This window comes from Amblyomma mixtum, chromosome 2 (assembly GCF_055824585.1).
Source record: "Amblyomma mixtum isolate Tamu chromosome 2, ASM5582458v1, whole genome shotgun sequence".
In the NCBI taxonomy this organism is placed as follows: Eukaryota; Metazoa; Arthropoda; class Arachnida; order Ixodida; family Ixodidae; genus Amblyomma; species Amblyomma mixtum.
This window is the reverse complement of record NC_143013.1, coordinates 191,955,883-191,973,652: the sequence shown is the minus strand read 5'-3', so window position 1 is coordinate 191,973,652 and position 17,770 is coordinate 191,955,883. Positions and strand designations below refer to the sequence as shown.

Sequence of the window (17,770 nt, the reverse complement as noted above, 5' to 3'; positions counted from 1 at the left end):
GGTCTATGCACTCTAACCAAGGAAGCGGCAATTCTACCTACGAATGGGTCACATACAACATTACACACACGTCAAATTCTACTGCATGTGCAGAATGCTATGAACACATAGTTCTTTTAGTTGGCTATATTGTAGTTGATACATTCCAATCATACCTTGTAGGAAGAATGCAGTTCGACACATCAAAAGAAACCGCACTACAGAAAAAAGAACCTGCAGAACATATCATCACACAATTTTGGCGACAGCTGCACGCATGCCAACACTTTTAGACCCACACTTTGGCTTCTCGTTCAGCAGCTTAAGCATTTCATTATTTCTTTTTCTGAGAGAGAACCTCAATCTGCACAACAAGAACTCCCCAATAACCTTTTCCATGACTTTGTGGCAAGAAGGGAGTTGTATGTTGCATTCAAGTTTTTTAACTACGACTTGCTGCAGACCCTCAACAGTCATTTTGCCTTCAGTAAGTTGCTTTTCGTTGCTGCGAAAATATCCTTCTGCCTCCTGAAGAAGACCTGTCACAGGTTGTGACGGGATACACAGGGACTCTTTGCCTTCCACATAGTTTTTCATCGTCAAGAGCCGTCCACTGTCTTCGCTGCTACCTTTCAAGGCAGCACTGCACACGTCACAAAGCTTGTTCTTCCTGAGGACGTTGCGAGTTATGTAGCCTGCCAAATAGCGAAGACTCTCTTGCTACTGAGCTGGAAGGCTTAGGTCATTTTGCTCAACTTCTTCTTCCTCAAGAGGCTTAAGGATATTGGGTTTTGTGGATACAAACTGAGCCAGCTGCACTCCATCATCAATTTGATAAGATCCTTTTTTACTTGGTTGGAAAAACTGAGCCAATATAATCATGCGCAGTGCATACTTGAATTCACGTGCCCTTGGCACTGGGGATTTGAGACGTATGGTACTGAAAAGGTTATCCAGTGCATCTTGAGCAAAGCAGTTTAACAAAAGATATTTCAGGCCACTCTCTTTTATCATGAGTTCTCTCAAGCTCAGTTGTGATGATTAGACCAGACTATACTGGCTTCCATACTGAGGAGGATTTGCCTGCATTGAATATCTGCCGCTTCGTGAACACTTCAATGACGCCTTGAAGAAACTTTACTGTCTCCGTGCCTTTTCCTGGGCAAAGGTCACTAAGTGCCATTTTTGAGGTGCGCGATGACATCAGAGCAAACGACTGTTGTACAAACTGCAAAAACCAAGCTGTTGTGAGAGCTTCTTTTGGCAATTTGTCTTGCTCAACAAGAAGCCTAATTGCTGAAGCTACGCCATGGTAAAATATTGCACAGGCGGGGCCTACACTCATTTTTTCATAATGATTTGGTGAAAGGAACTTTGGGTTGAGGTGTGGGGTAAAGTTTAGGCCGTGTTTCTCGTCAGTCTCGCTCAAGCGCTTAATTTAATCAAGCCACACCTGCACATGAAGAGAAAAGAAGATGCAATACAAGTTAGCACACCACATAAAATAAAATATGATAGTTGCTACATCTTCTCGATAATGTTGATCTATTCACCTTTCTGCAGTATGCAAATCAGCCTTATATTTAGGTATAGCTTCTCAGGTTTGGTTATGGAGCATCTCGGGACAACGAAACACTTACCTCGTTACATGGAAGTCTGTGCTTCTGAACAGTTTCAGCATCCAAGCAGATTTTCTGTTCTCAAACGAGGTGGCCACGCAGATTTTTTAGCAAGTGTGGAGCATCTGCTAAAAAGTGCAGTCTTCTTCCATTTCCACATGGGTGTGGGCAAGTTGTTTTCGTTCGGCCATATCTTGTGGCGACTATAGCACACAACCGCCATACTGCTTGGTTCTCAGAGCCCATGTCAGATGTAATGCAGTCATCAAAGAGGAGCTCAAGCACCTTGGATGCATCGAATGAGCTAGCTGAAATGATAAACAAAAAATTAGAGTGTCTTAAGCTTGTGTCTTTACATCTCTTTTAAGTTTGAATTCTACTCATGTGAATAAGATAAAATATATGGATTACAGTTCTTATGTGTGAGTAATGGGTTGTTTGGTATTTCACCCTTCAAGAGTATGTTTGTGCATTTCTTGTGTGGAAATTTGGCTTTATGTAACAAATCATACAACCTAAAATCACTTGTGCATTCTCCAAGCTATTTAATATCAGCTTACCAGTAAAGTGGTAGGCAACAGTCTGCTTCCATCTCTAAGTCACTCCGGCAAGCATCACAACAATGCCATGAGTTGCTATGGCAGGAGATGCACTTGGCTCTGGTGGTGCAATTGTAGCGTGGCCCGCGGATTGTAGCATTTAGTGTAAGCATCAACCGCGTTAAGTTGTTAACTTGCCAATAACTGTCCTAGTACAGTTGTCATAATCCAGCCCTGGAGTAAGCTGAATTTCGTCATTTAGCACTGCTGCGTAGCGCTCTTCAACTTGAAGTGTAGCAACTTTCATTGCAAGGACCGAAAACACCTCTTCAAGGACTCCTGGGTCGCAAAACCACTCAGTTAAGTTATGTAAAGGTCATGCAAATAATACGCTTTTACCTGGACGCATTTTGACGTCCTCTATGTGGCTTTGGACGGTACTTTCCGCGGGAAGAGTCCAGCCAGTTCCCCGCAGGTACTCGTAACCACGAGAGCCACATGCAAGTCGCAGCTTCAATGCGCCTTCCACCATAGCTTTGGTTCAAGGAGAACCTCTCATGGTGCCCTTTTCCAGCATATAGATCTGGTCTTCTGCAAGAAGGCGTCCTAGGGATTCTTTCAGCTGGTCCCTTTCAGACTCCGCCTTCCTTCGTCTCTTTGCCTCCAAGTTAGATGGCGTTTCATTGTTTATAATTCATCACATTCAGAATTATTTTGCTCATTTCTTTATGATGAAGTAGCTTCAATGAGACCTGAAGAAGAATCACTTTGCACATTGTCATTCAGTTTGTAAATCTTTCCAAAAAAAACTTGCAAGCCAGTCTACCCTGTTGAAAATTCCAGCAAAAGTCGCGTTGGAGAAAACGGTGGGCCGAATGGAAGTGTTGGTTTCCAAGTTGGAGAAAACGGTGGGCTGATTGGAAGTGTTGGTTTCCATGTTGGGTGCTGGTGGCGCGAATGGGAGAGATGCTGGATGCACTAATGGCGACTTTGGGCCACCCTGGATTGAGTGGAAATTGTGGTGGCTGCACTGGCACTTTCAGTAAACAATATTGGGCTGAATGGAAACCACGCTGGACACTTCAGTGGACACGATGGGACGGGATGGGCTTGGTGGTATCCATCGTGATTATCTCGGTGGGCCTGGCAGGCAACACTGAACTATGTGGAAACCACGGTGGGAGCCTATGGATGTGTGCAGTCGCGAGCAAAAAATATTAGCACAGATCACTGGCGATCAGAATTAGTATATCTCACCACGCGGCGCTGCGGTACGCAGAACTGCCTAACGGGCCGTTTCCATGTTTGCAGCCTAGGGGGGGGGGGGGGGGACGGCAGGAAGTAAGCTTTATCAAGCGCGCACCGCCCGAGCGTTGAAGTGCCGACCCTACGTGACTGTGCTTGCGGAATTTATTTTGGCTCGGTTATCATGAGCAAAGATGGCTTCTTTTTATTACTGTTTTTTTATGTCCGCGATGGTTTGTCAAAAGGAACTCGCGGGAACAATAGATGATAGCGCTGCTTTTAGTCAGCAATTTTGCTGTCCGTGGCAGTCCGCAGTAATTTTACTGTCCGTGGCAGACCCCCTTAATACTGTAGAATGGGAACGGCCCGGCACTCCCGTTATCAGCCTCTCCGCCACCCGCAGTGCCAGGCGTTGTCATTCCGGCGCTCTGGTGTTCCGTCATGTGTGCTAATCTTTTTTACCCACGACTGTACCTACTTGTTTGGCATGGCACAAACCATGGCTGTATTTGAATGGCCGATGCTGGGCAGCAGATACTGCATGCATGTGCCTATATGGTTGACAAAATGAAACTCATCAATGCACTAACAATCTCAGTGGGTCAAATCCATCAAACGTACAGTCTTTGTCAAAAGTAACCAGGCTGCATGGTTGTATAGTGGAGCCCTTGTGTTATTCCTAAGGATCAAAACGTGTTGGAAGGTAATAAGACCCTCAGTCCTTACCTTTAGCTGCCATTCCAGCTTTAGGGAAGCTGTGAGGGATCCACTGTACGAGCTAGAAGCAAACCATGCAGCCTGGTTACTTTTGACAAAGACTGTACACTTGGCACTTTATGCTGTTAGAATAAAAACTGCAAGACAAATTTCTCTTTTTTACACGTGCATTTGTTGACTTGACAGTTTCAGAAAATTTTTTTAAAAAGTAACGACTTATATACTTGGGCTTAGATTATCATTAGCAAAATATTTGAGAAAAAGTTTAACTTCATTGTTCACAAAATAATAAATTGCAGGTTTGCAGAGCCCTGCATGCCTGAATCCGAACACTCAATTTCATTCAGAAAATTTTATTGAGCGTGCATTTCAAGACATATACTAATTCAATTAACAAATTGTTAACCACATAGCTGGCCACAGCTTCTTTGTAGAAGGGTTACGAATACAAATATATACACAGAATATTTCGACAAGGCTGCACTCTTATACATGCACCTCGGTACACAATTACCAGTACAACACTGTTTTTCAAAATAGAAATGCAGATATATATAAACTCAATATGAGGATATAAATTACACAGCATATTTCATACTAAGAATTGATTTGGTTTTCACGTTGGATGAGAGAACTCCACTATAAAAAATGCACACCTTCACTGTAGTCTCAAGAAAGCATATACCGTGGAGGTTGTTCTCTCGACGCGCGTTTCAACGCTGCCGCCTCTCACGTCGTGCTGCCGATCAAACAGCGTCACCATGTTTTTACGACAACCTACTCTCTACGACTGCTACGTTGGGTATTTTGTTAGCCTTGCTGATCTCCCATCAATATAAAAAAAAACTTCCCCATACAAACAGAAATCGGCATGTAATTTCGTGAATGAGCAAAGCAGCAAGCCATACTGCCGTGAGAACTCAGGCATTTTTCAACCGCAGCGCAAGCAACAGGTCGTTAATTCGCGCGTTTCTACCAGTGGTAATTGCTCGCAATCGCTGCAATTTCTGTGGATGCCGATACGGCTGAATACCCAATAAAAATACCAAAAATAAAATAAAAAGTAGGATACAAGCTTTTTCACAACGAAACCGAAACAAAAACTGGTTGTCACCGCCAGGTGGCTGCCGGTAGCTGTTTTTCTGTATAACCCTCATGGCGGTTCGGGTGCTGCGTCGCGTTCATCGCGCTTCGGCGCTTGCTACAATTCGCTACTTGGATTGTGAGCCGTCGTGAACTGTGTTGTGGTTTGCGTGTGTTTCTTCTTGCTCAAGGGTGCACAATCGCGCAGTGCTGTCGACGTAGCCTATTCGAGGCAAAGTGTCATTTTTCTGGTCTCTCTAACTTTTCAGTCTGTGCGCTTCTTTGTGTAGTCCAGGATGGGTGTCCAGGCACAAAGACGCGCGGGCAGTGTCGCGGTGGAAATGTTCCAAATAAGGCCCGGAATATTTTCTTCTGTGTGACTACGTGGTAGAGAGTGCCGGCTACGTAGCACTCGTGCTGAAATCTCACTGGTTGGTGTAGTGCCCGTGACACGAAGGCAAACAGCGTTCTGCACGACTACGCAATCATCTGAAAAGGTAAGCAGTACTCGTGCATTATCCGAAGCATATAATGCTGGAACGGTGACCTGTCGTACTGCTGCAGTATTCGTGTTCAATGTTATAAAAAGCGTTTAAGGCGCTTTTGTTGTCGCCGCGGTGAGTTGCTCTGCCAAGAATTGTCGCTGTCGGTACTTGTTTTGGCGAAGGGGATGCGACCGTGCGTGCGCTAGCTTTGCATGATTTTGGTATGCGCATGTTTGCGCGTTTTGTTTCTTGTTGAGCACAGATTTGTCCTCGTATATGCCCCGTTCTACGCGTTTCTGCCCATGCTTGTTCACACCACCGCGCACGTTTCAAGGACCGGCACTTTGGCTGTGCGTAAAATGTATGATTGTCTTTCAAGATAGCGTTAGCACTTTGAGGGGGATTGAAACACTTTTTATTCGCCGCGGTTTTTGCTTGGCCCTAGACTGTTGAACCTTAGGTCGTGGGGTCGATCCTAATGGCAGTAGCCGCATTTCGATTTAGGTGAAATGAAAAAAAGAATGCCCCTGTGCTGTGCGATGTCAGCTCACGTTAAGAAATTCTAGGTGGTCTAAATTAATCCGGAACCCTCCAATACGATCAGTGCCCATTTTCCGCATCTGAATTCAAACCCCACTATAAAGAAAGCACTGTCTCAGGTTGCAGTTACCAACGAAAGTTAATTTCCGGCCGTCAGGATCTAATTTTTAAACGAGTATGTGAAGATTTTTTTTTTTTTATGATACCGATAGCGTTTCTGGCTACCCAGAGTATAGGATCTTGCATTTTGATCACTCTGCTGTTTGAAAATTGGTTTCTGAGGAAAACAAGTGACGCAATAATTGTCTCAGTTATTACGATGTTTATCTACGCTTTCGAACGCAGATTTGTTTTGCTCATAGCAAGATTCCTTTACTAGTGCTAGGGGAACTGATGCATTTTAAACAGGGTAGTTTTCCTTTGTATTGAGGCGTATACTTGGGCAAGTATATTTTTCCTGATCTTTTTACATTCATGTGATATTCACTGTTGGACCGAGTTCGCATGCTTGTTTTTGTACTCCTGTCATAGTGATAATGGGAAATTGGTATCCGCAGGTGGCGCATCTGTCTTCCAGTCCGAGTCAATGGCATGGATTTTGTGGCCACCAGATGAAGTCAAAAGCTGTGTTGTAAGTTGTTACTGCATTGTGCTTTGTTCTTGTGGTTGCCATGAAATGTTCTCTTACTTTCATTGCTCTTTTCCTTAATGCTACTGCTTGGAGCAGTTTGGATAGCTCTGGCCTGATATGTTTACATGTTTATATAAGTAATATTAGTTGGCTGTCAGAATGGGCCGGTTGCAGGCCATTTGAAGTTTTACATTCAATATTGCTCGTCTTTTAACCGTTGCATTCTATGCATGAAGTGCGAAATGTCTGCATGTTTTTGGCTGCATTATGTGATACTATTTGACTACGAATATTAACATTATGATGCATGTGTGTTAACTTAAATATGTGTTTTTATGCCACTCATCGCAGGTCACAGATGTAAAAGAAAAAGTGCACACATGAGAACTGGTTTCATTACTGCTGCCTTGTTTTTGCTAAGCATGGAGAGCTGAGCTAATTGGTTCTGGGTAGAATTATGAGACATCATTCCAGTGTACAAAAACACATGAACGAAGAGAGTAGACTCCATAGACCCCATACTTCAACTGAGGTTGATTTCACAACATGAGCTTTTTACATGCAAAGTGGTACTAGTGACCCCTGTGGCTGAAAAGTGTTTCCTCGACCAGGTAACAATTATTCAATGTTTCAAAAACAAAAACATAGGCGTAAGGTTAGCTTGTCACTCAAGTTGAATGCATTGGCGTGACTAAACATTGCCTACCTGGCTGACCCAACACACATTTGCGTTGAGATAATCTATTTCTTTTTCTGCCTGCCTGCTCCCGTCGCCTTACTTCGGCATTGACGCTGTCACGACTCTGTGACAGCATCAATGCGCAAGTAAGGAGACTGGAGCAGGCAGTTTTCACAGGAGAAATTGTAGCCTTAGTGGTAGAAAGCCAGGTTCGAGAGATGAAGTGTGCTGGGCAGCGCAAGCCGGAAGACAACGCACATTCGCAACAGTGACCTGTCATTGTGCCCTATTGCCATCAGGTGTCACACCGCCTCAAGAAGGCCAGTGACAAACACGATGTACATGTTGTATTTTCAGCTTGGGAAAGCTGGGATGCATGTGCCACCTGATAAATGACGTTACGAAAAAGCCTGCCTACAAAACTAAGCACACCAAACCCCTCGTTAAACATGAGGTTGACATGGTGTACAGCATCCTCCTTGCCTGTGGCAAACATTACATTAGACAGACGAGGCTTGCATCAATGAACGCTTGCTTGAACATTGCAGGACAGCTGATTCATTAAGTGGCAGAGGTCATTTAGCTGAGCACATTCGCCTTTGCTCGCACAAGCGAGCATGCAAGGCGTTTTTGAAAGAAACACATGCCTTGTGCAAGTTTAGCACTTGAAAGGGCTGGGAAATTTTTTAAGCCTTTTGTATCTCTGTTGAAAAAGAGAATTACATCAGCAGCCCTTCTGCAGCGCTCCAGAAAAAGAAATAGATTATCTGGAGGCAAATATGTTTGTTGGGTCAGCCAGGTAGGTGATGCATAGGCGTGCCAATGTGTTTAATGTGAGTGGCAAGATACCTTTACCCCTGTTTTTTTGTGTTTTGGTTTTTGCCGTCCTGAATAATTGTTATCTGGTGGCGGAAATACTTTTCAGCCCCAAGGATCACTAGTACCCCTTTGCACATAAAAAGCCTGTGTTGTGGAATAAACCTCAGTTGAAATATGGTGTCCATGGAGTCTACTCTCTTCATCCGTGTGATTTTGTGTGCCGGAATGATGTCTCATAATTCTCCCTTGTTTTCAGTGAATAAGGAGGGCTTCTGGTGTCTCTTTTTTTGTATGTGATGGTTATAACAAAGTGGCTACCCATAAACTGTCATTTTGGGCTTAATTGAAGGATCCTTGGGAATTTGTTTGACAGCATATTCCATGGGCACTTTCTTGAGAAAAATCAGTTATTTGTTTCCCATTTCACTGCATTAACCATTGCTTCTCATCATGTCTCGAAAGTCATTGATAAGCACAAGCTTTCGAGTACCTGAGGGCTGTGTGAGAAGCCTTCTGACATACTTTAAACTACTGAGGATATCTGAAGACAGATTTTACCAATAATTGTTAGCCAATCCAAACCTCTTGGTTCTATCCCTGACAACCTGAAGCTGACCTGTCAATAATTAAGGCTGGAAACCGTTCTGATCCCCAAACTGTTCTCCTATTTTATTGATGTGCATTTTGCATGAACTGTTAGAGCACGAAATGAGTCCGCATATTACTTGCCACCATAATTCAAACTAATATTTCTATACCAGTCATCACGGCTCCCATTCTCTTTACTAATGTGCAATCCAACTTTTTGAATTCACAACAGATTTTCACCCAAATTTAGATTCTTTATTTTAGGCAAGTGTCATCGACTTGAATTTCTCCAAAGCTTTTCATGTTTGTCATTATAACCTTTTAGCTACACTCTCATGCTTGAGCCTTCATTCTTTGATATTAGTGTAGATTCATTGCTTCCTGTTCTACGGCTGGCCTTAAAAAACTATTGTACTTCTTCTCTTATGAAGCCCAGCATATCAATATGCAAAATCATAAGGCGTCCCTCATCCTGAGTCACTTTGGGATGTTAAACCCCCATAAACCAAACCAAGCACATTACTAAAGTACATTAATATTAGCCATTCAATAACAGTCTTTGTCTTTATGTCCCAACCTTGTCTTTATGACTGCATTATTCTGAAGGATGCCCCAACTATCTCAGCTACTCTGACTGTATTGACTTTTGCAAGACGGATGAATGGTCTTGTTTGTAATTCATCGTGTCAAAACAGCGCAAAGAAGAGAAAGATGAGGAAGGAATGCGACGGTGCGAGTGCTGACTTTCAAGAAGGTTTATTGGAAAGCACATCAAAATATATACACTGTGGCCTAAAAAAAGAATGAAGAAAGGGCGCCTTGTAACATTCACTTTGGATCTGTCAAAAACAAAACGAAAGTTGAATATGAAGCATTTAAGAGCATGAACTCTTTCTTAGGGAGCGATAAAGAAGGTGTGTTAACACATTGATTGCGTTTTTTCTACAATTTCAGTGGCCTCGATCATCTCATGCACAAACTTTTCTGTGTCTGTCTAGCACAATGCAGCACAAGAAATTACGCCTCACAGCATAAAGGATGTGGTAAACGATCGCAGTCGCGACAAGGAAACATCAGATTCCCCCTGCTAGCTTTGTTCACATCGTAACGGTGGTCTTTTGACCTCTCATTGGCACCTCTGCTAGTTTCTTGCTGAAGTTGATACATTAGCCAGATGGTTCAACTTTAGATTATTACATAGTTTCTTGGCTCTGGACATTGCTATTAACAAATCAGCTGTTGTGTGACACCTGAACTCAGAATTAACTGCCTCCGTTGCCTTGGACAGAAAGACGCCTTTAGACATGACCACAAAACCACCTTCTTTATCAGCAGTTGAATGCGATAGGGCCCACCGTCTTAAACCCGTTACAGTTCAGCCTGCGGGCAAGTTCCTGGCATGGTTCAAACCACGACACCCCATCAACCAACGCCCCCAGAAACACACCTGTCACGCTCAGGTCCAGGCACAGGAAGGCAAGACGTCAAAGTATGGCAAACAGCTCCAGAATAGTCCTCTTCGAAGGAACAATGGCAAATTTTGGCCCGTATATGCTTCAAGCAGCAGACGAGGCAGCAACTCAGTGTCGACATTGTGCACCTTGTTTTCAGACACTCGTGCCTTGGCTTCTCTGCTCCGGGCTAGTGAGCGCAAAGTGGCTGCAAAGTGGCATTCCAGATGGCTTTCACCTGGTCAACGGTGCGTGACACCGCCAACCAGCCACTCCCTGGCTTGTTTTCAGGCACAAGAGTTTGACAACAAGGTGCACACCTTCAGCTTGGAGTCGCTGCCTCGTCTGGTCCTTGAAGTGCTTATGGACCAAAATTTTCCGTTCCTCCGAAGAGAACTATTGTGGAGATGCTTGCCATGGTTTGACGAGTTGCCTTTTCCACGCACAGACCTGAGTGTGACAGGTGTGTTTCGGGATGTTTTGATGCAGTGTCACGGTTTGAACCCTCTTTAGGAACTTGCCCACAGGCCGAACTGTGTCGTATTTAAGAGGGTGGGCCCTCTTGCTTTCAACTGCTGATAAACGGTGGTTTTGTGGTCGTATCGAAAGGCGCCTTTCAGTCCAAGGCCACAGATGCAGTGTATTCTGAATTTGAGTGCCACTTACTATCTGATTTGTTAAAAGCAAAGTCCAGTGCCAAGAAACATTAACAATCTAGAGTTTAACCATCAGGCTAATGCCATCAACTTCAGTAAGAAAAATTGTCCAGCTATCTTCTTTACCGCAAAGACCCATAAAGGTGACTGCTCCTTGAGGGTTGTAGTTTAAGAGAATGGAACCTGTCAGAAACAAATCGCCTTCTCTTTGCGACATAAAATTAAGTTGCTGAGCATTGATGACTCCTCTCGTGTAAGATCTGCAGAGAAAGTAACGCAGTTTCTACACAATAACTCTCGCACCAGTTTCATGGGGTGCTATGTTGACATCAAGGATTTATATTACGCCATCCCTCAATCAGGATCAATAATGTGTTGAAGAATTCATTAACCTAAATGGAGCAGTGGCATTCCAAACGTCTCAGGCGTTTTGGTGAATAATTTTGTCGCACTTTTAAGCTCATACCTTCAGTCCATCTTTATTACATTTCAGAATAGCTTGTTTTTGCAAAAAAAACTATTAGCGCCGCTGTTACGTGGCTTATTGCAGGATCTCCAATCCTGACGAAGCATTGTCTAAGGTGAGAGAGGAGTTCAGTCAAAGCTTCAGTCCACTTTGAATCACCACTGAAATTATAGAGGATAATATGTCATCACATTTATTGGATCTCAATCTTGGGTGGTTACACTTGTTGGGCTTACGAGCCAAGGGAAAACAAGCTACTTTTACCATTTTCTTCGGTTCAGTCTAAGCTGGTCAAGAGGTGTCACTAACCTTTGCTTCAAAAATTCCTTAATGAAATCCTGTTTGATTGCCATGACATCCAGTTTTGCCCAGCTCATATGCCGTTTGTCCTTTACTGGATATTCAGAACCTTTGTCAGTGTCTTTAGCCGATTGCTTTAAGCAGAAGTTGAAACATTCTTTTTGTGCCCCCGTCGAGACTGTAACTCCCAAAAGGAAGTTTCTACGTACCTTTCCCTACATCCACAATTGGTCGCACCGGTTAAATAGGCAGTCGAGTTGGCGTCGATATTGTTTTTCTAACCCTATGAAGTTTCAGTACCTGTAGTCAACCGAGATTATCCATCAGAGTCTCTTCGTGCACTGCACAGAAGACATAGTGTGTTCGAACGCCTTGAAATGCGGCTATGTTTACATTGGGAAAACAGGCAAGTGTGTCACTGAGAGGTTTAAAAGACCACCACGACGATGTGAACAAAGCTTGCGGGAGAACTTTGATGATTCACTGTCGCAATTGCAATTGTTTGCCAGATCCTAAACGCTGTGAACCGGAATTCATGTTCTGCATTTTGCCTGACAGACACAGAAAAGTTTGTGCGTGAGATAATCGAGGCCACTGAAATTTAAAAAAAAACCGCAATCACTGTGTTAGCACACCTTCTTTATCGCTTCCTAAGGAAGAGTTCATGCTCTTAAATGCTTCTTTGTCAGTTTTTGTTTTGTTTTACACTCATGCAATGTGGTTGACACAAGGTGCCCTTTGTTCGTTGTTTTTTTAGGCTACAGTGTATATATTTTGACGTGGTTTCCAATACACATTGGCGATAGTCAGCACTCATGCCATCATATTTATTCCTTCGTTGTCCTTGTCTTGTCTGCATTGTTTTGTCACAACGTATTGACCTCCTTTCCCACCTCTAGGGTTAATGGTATGGAGAAACCTTAACCAGATGCAGCCCCACATACTTGGAGCATGTCACGATACATGCTGCTGGCACCACAAGGGCACTCGGGTTTATCAGGAGATGTCATGATCTGTGTGCTCTTGCCATGCTGCGCAGTTTATGCATAAAAATTTTATTGATTCCAAACTGAAGTATTCCCTAGCTCTTTCAATTTTGCACCAAACTGTTTGATGCTACGCCACCAACTCCCTTTAATCGAACAGCGACACTTGGTACAGCATATGTGTAATCAGTCATCTCATTTGACCACCAGACATCACTGCATAAAAGGGGAAACGCTCGTTTAGGTGTGTTCCATATACTCTACAATACTTTTCCACAACTTAATGTTAAATGTTGCTGCCCCGCTTCAGACCAGGATGCCATCACAACTAAATCAAGAAATTTTTCCTGTTCCCATTGAAGAATAAATCAAATCAAAGTTTATTTCCCATCTAGCACTACAGATGGAGGAATCGTAGAAAAAAGCTGCCCTTGGGCAGCTTGACGAGTCTACAATCCTTATTATTGACAGGGAGGCAACACAAGAGTTTATACAATTTTAAAAAACAAGCACATGAAGGAAGCACCGGAGAATACACGAAACAGCAATATGTATACATAATGAAACATAAACAATGTTATGCAAAAACAAATTATGTAGTTCATGACGTGAAAAAGAAAACAAATCGAGGTTAATGTGGATATACCTATTTAGAAGAGATGGAAGTGTGTACTGAAGGCATTCCCTACCAAGATTTAGTCGAGGTGTTGGCACTGTCCATTCTTCGCCACGTCTTGTTGGATAGACTGATTCTTTTTTCCTTAGTTCTGCAAAATTTTTAAGATTTGTTACATTCTTCTTGATTTCTGTTTTAAAAGTAACACTGAGGCGATATTTATAAAGATTATGTGCTTTAATAACTGGAACGACAAAAGAAAGCTGCACTGGGATGTCGGAACGGTAAATTATATGCATTTCGGAGATATCTTTTTTGCATTAAATGAATACGTTCAAGGTTAGTGAATGTTGTAGTGCCCCACACCAACTGGCAATAGTTTAAATGCGAGTTGAATATTGAATTGTATACCAGCATCTTAGTTTTTGTGGGAAGTATGTATTTTAGACGGCCTATAACACCAGTGATTTGAGCTATTTTTTTCAAGATATAATTGACATGATAATCCCATGACATACTGGCAGAAAATATGACCCCAAGGCATTTAAACTGCTCAACAATTTCTACAGCCCGCGAGTTTAATATAATATTATCGTGCAGTGGGATAACTTTATTTTTCGGCCTAAATATGACAGCTTTGGTCTTACTGTCATTTATTTGCATCAGGTTAACTGCAGACCAGACCTCAAGAGCTTTCATTGTGGCATTACATTGTTTGATAAGTTCATGAACATTTTCACCCGAAAAAAATACGCTCGTATCGTCTGCATAGATGGAAAACTTTGTATTATCGCTAATGTTGACAATATCGTTTCGGTAAATATTGAAGAGTAGAGGCCCTAGCGTACTGCCTTGGGGGACACCGTAGAAGAGCGGCTTCGGTTCAGACTGTATACCATTTATGTACACCACTTGCTGTCTAAACGACAAATAAGAACTTAACAATAAGAGCGCTTTTCCTCGGATACCATAGTAGTGTAATTTATTTAGTAAGATTTTATGATTTACCAGGTCAAAAGCCTTTGAGAAGTCCACAAATACACCAATGACAATAGATTTGTTTTCAAGTTGCTTTATTATATATTCCTTTTGTTGGAGTAATGCAAGTTCAGTGGATTTGCTTTTGCAGAAGCCAAACTGAAATGGTGTTAGCAAGTTAAATTTATGGATGAAATTTGACATTCTTAGATGCAGCATTTTCTCAAATGCTTTCGAAAACACTGGCAAAATAGAGATTGGTCTGTAGTTGGCGAGGGCGTTGCGATCTCCTTTTTTGTAAAGAACAACAACTTTTGCTAATTGCATTTTTTCCGTAAAAACTGCAGTTTCTAAACAGATGTTAAAGATGTGAGCAAGTATGGGAGCAATTATGTCAACTACATGCTTGACTGGCCGTATTTGGATATCATCAATGTCACAGCTACTGCTATTGTTAAGATTTGTTATCACCGACACTACTTCGTCTACCGTGACTGGGTGCAGAAAAATTGTTTCATCATTCTGAATTCGAACATATTTGCAAGCGTCAGATCCGGCAGCACGTGTTATAGCACGGGTAGCCAAGCTCGTTAAAAAAATATTGAATACATTAGCCAGTTCGACGCCAGAAACTTCCTTTCCATCAATATTTAATTTTGTTAATGCAGTGCGTGAACTGTCCCGCTGCAGAAGTGTATTTAATCTCGACCATAGTACACCATTTTGAGCATTCTTAACATCTAGAAGTGACACGTGATAGGCTGTTCGTGCAGACCGCAGTTTTTTAGTCAATTTGTTCCTATATTTCTTAAATACCGCAAGGTCCTCAACCTTCCGGCTGCTCAAAAATTTTCTGTACAGCTTGTCTTTCATTTGTATTTCTCCGCGAAGCTCTGGCGTTACCCATGGCTTGCGGATTCTGCGACTTTTCACGCGTGTTACAAGAGGAAAGCAGTCGTGATATATCTGTTTACAGCAATCGACAAACGTATTATAGGCAACATTTGGATCATGAAGTTCAGCTATCTTACTCCAATATACTTTCATGACCGCATCCCTAAAGGATTTCAATGATGATTCTGTAATAGCTTGGTATGTGATTGATGTGGACTTACTTCCTATTGTACTAGTGTTCTCAATGCAAGCAAACACAGGAAGATGGTCACTAACACAACAAGATAAAACACCAGAAAAAGCATTCAGCTGCATAGAGTTAGTAATAATTAAATCGAGAACAGAATGGCCTTCGCTTGTGATTCTACCTCACCACATTTTCATTGCATGTGGTCCCTCAAAATTATGGAAATAAGTGATATCGCTTGGAGCATTGACACTGGTTTGTTTTACCTTTTCTTTGCTGCTGTTTTTATTTTTTGCAACTCATGTATCAATGGATTGTATGCCTCTTTTCGTAGTGTATCGTCTGCGACATCTCAGCTGTGCTACTGCAGTCACCCTTCTGATGTTACCTTTATATTGTCCCTCTTATTAATACCCCACTAAAAGCCTTCAGAGGACAAAAAACGATGGCTTTTTTATTTTGCTCATTATGGCACACGTCAGGCTTATGTTTAGGGATATAGGAGAGGCCTTTGTCTTGCAGTGGTGCTAGTTATGCTGCTGATGATGGTACTTAATGACGAGCATATGATATATTGAATAAGAACCTCAAATTATTTTTCTTTTTGAGTGCGAATAGCTTCAGTGGTTCTTGATTTAGGCTCACTTTATTCCTGTGGCCACAATACGGAGTTTACTTTTTTAGCACTCTAATACTGGCAAGAATAAAAACTTGTGGATCCTAATTCTTTCATTTCAATCTTTTCTGCAGAGTGCATCGCCCAGTTTTCCCAAGCCCTCATGCACCGGTGGTATGTTGGGGAGGAGGGATAACCACAAACTTGACAGGACTGAAGATCGAGAAGAGGACAGGACGAGCGGTGGTACATCAACAAGGCTGTTTCATGGGGCCCAGCTGCATTGACAAGTGGCTAAAGAAGAGCAAGAGGAGCATGAACACAAAATAAAACTGGCTGTAGGAGCTTCATCTATTTTGAAATTTGCTGTCTCATTGCGACAGACATAACATTGCTGCATGGCCCCTGCCCCAACATCTCCCAGTCATTCCAACATGCCCAGTCATTCCAACATGCCCCGTCATTCCAACCTGCCCAGTCATTCCAACCTGCCCAGTCATTCCAACATGCCCAGTCATTCCAACATGCCCAGTCATTCCAACATGCCCAGTCATTCCAACATGCCCAGTCATTCCAACATGCCCAGTCATTCCAACGCATTTTCCATTACCATAATCCACCAAGGTTTCCAGTGTTGGTTTCCAATATTTACATCATTGCCTTTTTTTCCAATAGGGCAGTAGAAGCATTTGACGTCCCCAAGATCAAAGAAGGTCTGCCAAATGCTCAGCAACGTCAAAGTGATGCTGACTGCTTTCTTGGACTCTCGCTGTGTGGCACACCACCACGAGTACGCACTCCCCAGGGTCAAACAATTACCAAAGAGTACAACAGGGATGTCATCGGTCACCTACGTGATGCTGTGCGGCGCAAGAAACCGGAGTTGTTATAAACAGGAAATTGGCGTATCCATCACGACAATGCTCCTGAACATTCTTCGCACTTGATTCGAACTTTTTTGACGAAAAACCAGACTTTTGTAGTTCAACCGGCTTCTTACTCTCCTGATATGGCCCCTGCGATTTCTGGTTGTTTCCCAAAATCAAGAGGCCATTGAAAAGAGCGCTATTTCAGACAAGAGAGGATATTATGGCTGCAACGACAGCTGACCTAAACTCCATTCCGAAAATGGCCTTTTCGGAATACTTCCAACAGTGGCAGCACAGTGGCAGCACTCCACACACTGCCACTTCCAACAGTGGCAGTGTGTGGAGTCCCAAGGAGACTACTTTCAAGGTAATTAGGTTTCCAACCATCCAGTTATGCCATTTTTTTTTCTTCGGCCAAAGGTCGGATACTTTTCTAACAGACCTCGTAAAATAGCTCATTTGCGATGTAAACACGCATGTGGCCGCAAACACGCAGCTTCAAGGATTGCCAACATTTGACCCATTTCTATTTTCCTACCAGTGCCAACACAAGTGCACCGAAATCGGCCGTTATATGGACGCAAGACAGGCCTGACCCTGCTTTTATTGACTGCGATCGTCACGGTCCGCGAAAAACAAGTGCCATGGGTCGAGTGACTCGAGGCGCGGAAAGATCCTGCGAGTGCTTGGTGCACGTGAGGAAGCGGAATTCTCGCGCTACAATTGTGCCTTCGCGTGTAACAAGCACAGAATAGTCGTAAGAGCCGCGTGTGTTGAGTAACAAGCGCGTACATGTGTACCTGCGTCAAGCGGGCAAGCCGCGAACG

The 17,770-nt window shown here is 42.9% G+C and overlaps 1 long non-coding RNA gene and 2 pseudogenes across 1 annotated transcript; 1 reads left to right on the top strand and 2 right to left on the bottom strand.

Moving 5' to 3' along the window:
• Positions 1 to 17,770, bottom strand: part of LOC149361925 (uncharacterized) — a 125,552-nt pseudogene that overhangs the window by 34,749 nt on the left and 73,033 nt on the right.
• On the bottom strand, positions 1,418 to 2,913 carry LOC149361930 (uncharacterized; annotated as a pseudogene).
• Positions 4,171 to 16,436, top strand: LOC149361929 (uncharacterized). The gene is made up of 3 exons (XR_016288463.1): positions 4,171 to 5,679; positions 6,765 to 6,838; positions 16,209 to 16,436. It is a non-coding gene; the product is annotated as an uncharacterized LOC149361929 (long non-coding RNA).